The sequence below is a fragment of the Triticum dicoccoides genome, chromosome 6B (assembly GCF_002162155.2).
Source record: "Triticum dicoccoides isolate Atlit2015 ecotype Zavitan chromosome 6B, WEW_v2.0, whole genome shotgun sequence".
Classification (NCBI taxonomy): Eukaryota; Viridiplantae; Streptophyta; class Magnoliopsida; order Poales; family Poaceae; genus Triticum; species Triticum dicoccoides.
Window position 1 is genome coordinate 514,038,206 of NC_041391.1, and position 6,000 is coordinate 514,044,205.

A 6,000-nucleotide genomic window follows, 5' to 3' on the forward strand; every position below is an offset into this window, starting at 1 on the left:
GTCGTCCCCGGCAAGGATCTTGAGGGTTTCCTCGGCAAGAATCCTATCGAGGATTGTTGCCTTCCAATCCTCATCTGATCTTGAATATTCTTTGTCTTCACAAAGATCTGCATGTCACCAAGGAGGTGCCTCCCGAGCCCTGGCCCAATGTGGTTGATGGTGTTGGAGACCGTGGGTTCGAGGGTGGCTCACTCCGCTGGTGTGGGCGAGCCGCCCCGACAGGGTCTTGCCTGGGAAATCTGCTTCGTCCATCTGCTCTCTGTGGTCTCGGCCTTGGCGTTGCTTTGATACCATGTAGTGGCTCTGATTTCCTATCTTCGCCCTGCTTAAGTGTGATCGTGGGCGCGGTTGGTACACCGACAACCGTGTTGCTATTGGATATACTCTTGATGATCTTAAGGGCATTGATCCCACTCTCTGTCAGCACAAGATTAATATGTATCCTGATGCTAAACCCGTTCTTAATCTTCAACGACGTTTGAATCTTAAGATGAAAGAAGTGGTAAGAACTGAAATATTAAAGCAGGTATAATCTATCCCATAGCTGATAGTAGATGGGTAAGTCTTGTTCATTGTGTCCCTAAGAAGGGAGGTATTACTGTTGTTCCTAATGCTAAAAATGAACTTATTCCACAAAGAATTGTTACTGGCTATAGAATGGTAATTGAACTTAGAAAGTTAAATAAAGCTACTAGAACAGATCATTAGCCTTTGCCTTTTATTGACCAAATGCTAGAAAGAGTATCAAAGCACACACACTTTTGCTTCCTTGATGGATATTCTGGTTTTTCTCAAATACCCGTTTCACAACTTGATCAAGAGAAAACCACTTTTACTTGCCCCTTTTGGAACTTATGCTTATAGACGTATGCCTTTTGGTTTATGCAATGCAGCTACTACCTTTCAAAGATGTATGACTGCTATATTCTCTGATTTTTGTGAAAAGATTGTTGAGGTTTTCATGGATGATTTTTCTGTTTATGGAACTTCTTTTGATGATTCCTTGAGCAACCTTGATCGAGTTTTGTAGAGATGTGAGCAAACTAATGTTGTCTTGAATTGGGATAAGTGCCACTTTATGGTTAATGAAGGTATTGTCTTGGGGCGTAAAGTTTCTGAATGAGGTATTGAGGTGGACCAAGCTGAAGTTGATGCAATTGAGAAAGTGCCATGTCCTAAAGATATTAAAGGTATATGTAGTTTCCTCGGTCATGCTGTTTTCCACAGGAGGTTTATTAAAGACTTCTATACAATTTCTAGGCCTCTTACAAATCTTTTACAAAAGGATGTTCCATTTGTTTTGGATGATATGTTGTAGAAGCCTTTGAAACACTTAAGAAAGCCTTAACTTCTGCACCTATTGTTCAACCACCTGATTGGAACTTACCTTTTGAAATTATGTGTGATGCTAGTGATTATGTTGTTGGTGTTGTTCTAGGACAAAGAGTTGATAAGAATTAAATGGTATTCATTATGCTAGCAAAACTCTAGACAGTGCCCAAAGAAATTATGCTACTACTGAAAAACAATTTTTAGCAGTTGTGTTTGCTTGTGATAAATTCAGATCTTACATTGTTGATTCCAAAGTAATTGTTCACACTGATCATGCTGCTATTAAATATCTTATGTAAAAGAAAGATGCTAAAACTAGGCTCATTAGGTGGGTTCTCTTGCTACAAGAATTTGATTTACATATCACTGATAGAAAAGGAGCCGAGAAGCCCGTACCTGATAACTTGTCTAGGTTACAGAATATTCTTTGATGACCCACTACCTATTGATGATAGCTTTCCTTATGAGCAACTAGCTAAAATAAAAGTTTCGCATAACACTCCTTTGTATGCTGACTATGCTAATTATATTGTTGCTAAATACATACCACCTAGTTTCACATACCAACAAAAAAAATTCTTCTATGATTTAAGACATTACTTTTGGCATGACCCACATCTTTATAAAGAAGGAGTAGATGGTATTATTATATGTTGTGTACCTGAGCATGAACAGGAACAAATCTTGCGGAAATGTCACTCTGTAGCTTACGGAGGACATCATGCGGGAGACAGAACTGCTCACAAGGTATTGCAATCTGGTTTTTATTGGCGTACTCTCTTCAAGGATGCCCATAAGTTTGTTTTATCTTTTGATGAATGTAAACAAATGGGTAATATTGGTAAGAGTAAAGAAATGCCTATGAATTATTCACTTGTTGTTGAACCATTTGATGTTTGGGGTTTTAATTATATGGGACCTTTTCCTTCCTCCAATGGGTATACACATATTTTGGTTGCTGTTGATTATGTTACTAAGTGGGTAGAAGCTATTCCAACTAGTAGTGCTGATCATAACACTTCCATTAAAATGCTTAAAGAAGTTATTTTCCCGAGGTTTGGAGATTTTTAGTGATTGATGGTGGTTCACACTTTATTCATGGTGCTTTCTGTAAAATGCTTGCTAATATGATGTTAACCATGGAATTGCATCACCCTATCATCCTCAATCTAGTGGTAAAGTTGAACTTAGCAATAGAGAAATAAAACTAATATTATAGAAAAATGTTAATATGTCCCGAAAGAATTGGTCTAAGAAATTGGATGATGCACTTTGGGCCTACAGAACAACTTATAAAAATCCTATGGGTATGTCTACCTATAAAATGGTTTATGGAAAAGCTTGTCATTTTCCTCTTGAGTTAGAACATAAAGCATGTTGGGCAATTAAAGAACTCAACTATGATTTCAAACTTGTCGCTGAAAAGAGGTTATTTGATATTAGCTCATTATATGAATGGAGAACCCAAGCCTATGAAAATGCCAAGTTATTTAAAGAAAAAGTTAAAAGATTGCATGACAAAAGAATCCAAAAGTGGGAGTTCAAAGTTGGAGCATATGTTCTTTTGTACAACTCTCGTTTCAAATTCTTTGCAGGAAAACTTCTCTCTAAATGGGAAGGACCATATATCATCAAGGAGGTTTATCGCTGTGGAGTTATTAAAATTAATAATGCCAAAGGTACTAACCTGAAGGTGGTCACTGGGCAAAGAATTAAACACTATATCTCAGGTACGCCTATTAATGTTGAAAGCAATATTATTCAAACCATGACACTGGAGGAACACATAAAAGAGACCTTCCGGAACACTCTAGAATACTAAAAAAGAGGAGGTACGTGATACAGTAAGTAGACGGACTACAAAAAATCCGCAAAAATAATTTCTGTCAGTTTTGGAATATTAAAAAAATTAGGAAAATAAGAAACAATTAGGAAGGCACCCGAGGGGGCAGAAGACACCAGGGCACGCCCAGTTAGGTTGTGCCCACCCCGGGAACCTTCCCAGCTCCATTTTCCTCCCGTTTGCTTGTTTCCCGAGATAAAAAATCTTTATATACCCCCGTACGTATTGACCACCGTATCATGGAGAAATCTCTTGTTCTTCTTTCTTGTTGTTTTCTGTCAGATCTGTTAAGCCAGGCATCATGTCTTCTCCCTCCTTCAGAAAAGTAGAAGAGGATGCTTGGTTGATGAAGATGGAAGTAAAGAGAGAGGAACCTGAGAAAAACATGAATGGTGATAAGGTTCCAACAGCAGCAGAAGAAGACATCCTTGAACCCCTACTGAAATTGAAGCTTTCATGGTCATTGAACGGTTCATGTGAAAAATAAATATCTCACTCGTGAAAATATTCTGTTTCAAGAGCATATCATCGCCCTCCGGGGCATCATCCATAGATTGGAGAACCTCCTGAGCCTGAAGTGTGAAGCTACCTCACCACCAACATCATCATCTTCTTCATCAAAGTAGACTTGAGTTCATGGTATGGAGACTCCCCTTGGCCTGTGCCAAGCTTGGGGGAGGTGTCCTAGTATCGTATCACCACCACTATCTTTGCTTTTATCTATTTTAGTTCGATCTTTAGTTACCCTTTGATCTAGTTGAATAAAAGTTTAGTACGATCCTTTCTTTTCGAGTGTTTGTTTAATGATCCATCTATCGATGTAATCTTGTGCGAGATGTATAATAAAGAGTAGTTTGAGTCTTGTTTCTTTACTTTTATGTTTCAATAACAAGAAAGGAAAATAAATGAATAAGATCATATGCTAATCTTATGGTAAGTAATGACATCACATAAGGAAAAGTATAAGTGTTAAAATTTATTGGAGATTGACAAACATAGCATTTGTCAATGATGCAATTCATGAAAGAATTAATAAGGGAAGAGAAGATTCACATGCAAATACACTATCTTGGACTTATTTTATGATTGTGAGCCCCCATTAAATATTTTGTGTCAAAATTGTTGATGTTGGACAAGGAAGACAATGTAATGATTTATGCTTGTTCATATTCACATAGAAGTTATATTGTCATAGATCCCTCAACATATGGTGCTTGCTCAATATCTTTTCTAGCCAAAAACTTTGCACTAAGTAGACATACTACTTGTGCATCCAAAAACCCTTAACCCAAAATCTTATTTCGAGAGTCCACTGTACCTACCTATGGATTGATTAAGATCCTTTAAGTAAGTTGTGATCGGTGCAATATGGAAATAAAAATTGCTTCTAAATGTGTTGGATCATTTAGTGTAAGAGAAAATTGAGCGTTGTATGAACTTGTGATGGCAAAATAATAAAAGCTATAGACTGCATAATAAAGGTTGCTATCATAAGGGGCAATATAATGTGAAGTTCTTTTCCATTAAGGGATTTGGCATACAAACAAATAAGCACATGACAACCTCTGCCTCCCTTTGCGAAGGGCCTATCTTTTACTTATATGCATTTACTTTTATGTAAGAGTCAAAAGTTTTCTTCCCTATTCCTTTTTATTTCCTCCTTTTGCAAGCATCATGTGGTCAGGAAAGATCTAGGCACATATATCCAATTGGACATGAGTTGGCATGATTTATTATTGTTGACATCACCCTTGAGGTGAATACGCTCGGACACGGAACTATAAGCCCGTATCTTTCTATGTTTCTAGTTGAAACTTTTTGTTCATGGGTATGATGTGAGTGTTAGCGATCATAAAAATATTAAATGATGGCTGAGTATGTGGACTTGCCTAAAGGCTCCGATACGTGACCCTTCCTCAAAATATGATGAATTGTAGTTGCAAAGTTGACTAAGAACATAGTTTGTTGGTTTTCAAGGTTTATGTTTTATACTTCAATGATGTGATGAATTGTTACTTGTTCATGAGAAGGTATACGATAAAAGTTATTTGATAAAGTTTTTTGTTAAAGTTCCTTGTTGTTATAATAATATGCATGATGCTTCTATGTCCATATTTTTTTTATCGAAACCTCTCTCTTTAAGCATGTGGGCATGTTTTTCGATTTCAGTTTTCACTTGAGGACAAGCGAGGTCTAAGCTTGGGGGAGTTGATACGTCCATTTGGCATCATGTTTTCCGACTGTTATTTATAATGTTTTTATGCATCATAATGCTTTTGGGAGTAATTCTAATGCCTTTTATCTAATAATATGCAAGGTTGACACAAAGAGGGAGAATACCAGCAGCTGGAATTCCAGACCTGAAAACGCTACATCAGAGTTACTTATTCTGCACATTTCGAAATAAGCTAAAAAATGAATTGTTTTGCAATATATGAAAAATATTGGAGCAAATGACTACTAGAGGGGGCCCACCAGGTGGGAAAACCCCACCTGGGCGCACCAGGGTGCCTAGGCGCACCCTGGTGGGTTGTGCCCTCCTCGCCCACCTCCGATGCTCATATTCTGGTATATAAGTCATTTTGACCTAGAAAAAAAATCAGGAGGGGACTTTTGGGATGGAGTGCAACCGTCTCGAGGCGGAACTTGGGCAGGAGCACTTTTTCCCTCCAGCGGAGTGATTCCGCCGGGGGAACTTCCCTCCCGTGGGGGGGGGATCATCGCCATCGTCATCATCAACAACTCTCCCATCTTTGGCAGGGTCATCTCCATCAACATCTTCAACAACACCATCTCCTCTTAGAACCTAGTTCCTCTCTTGTGTT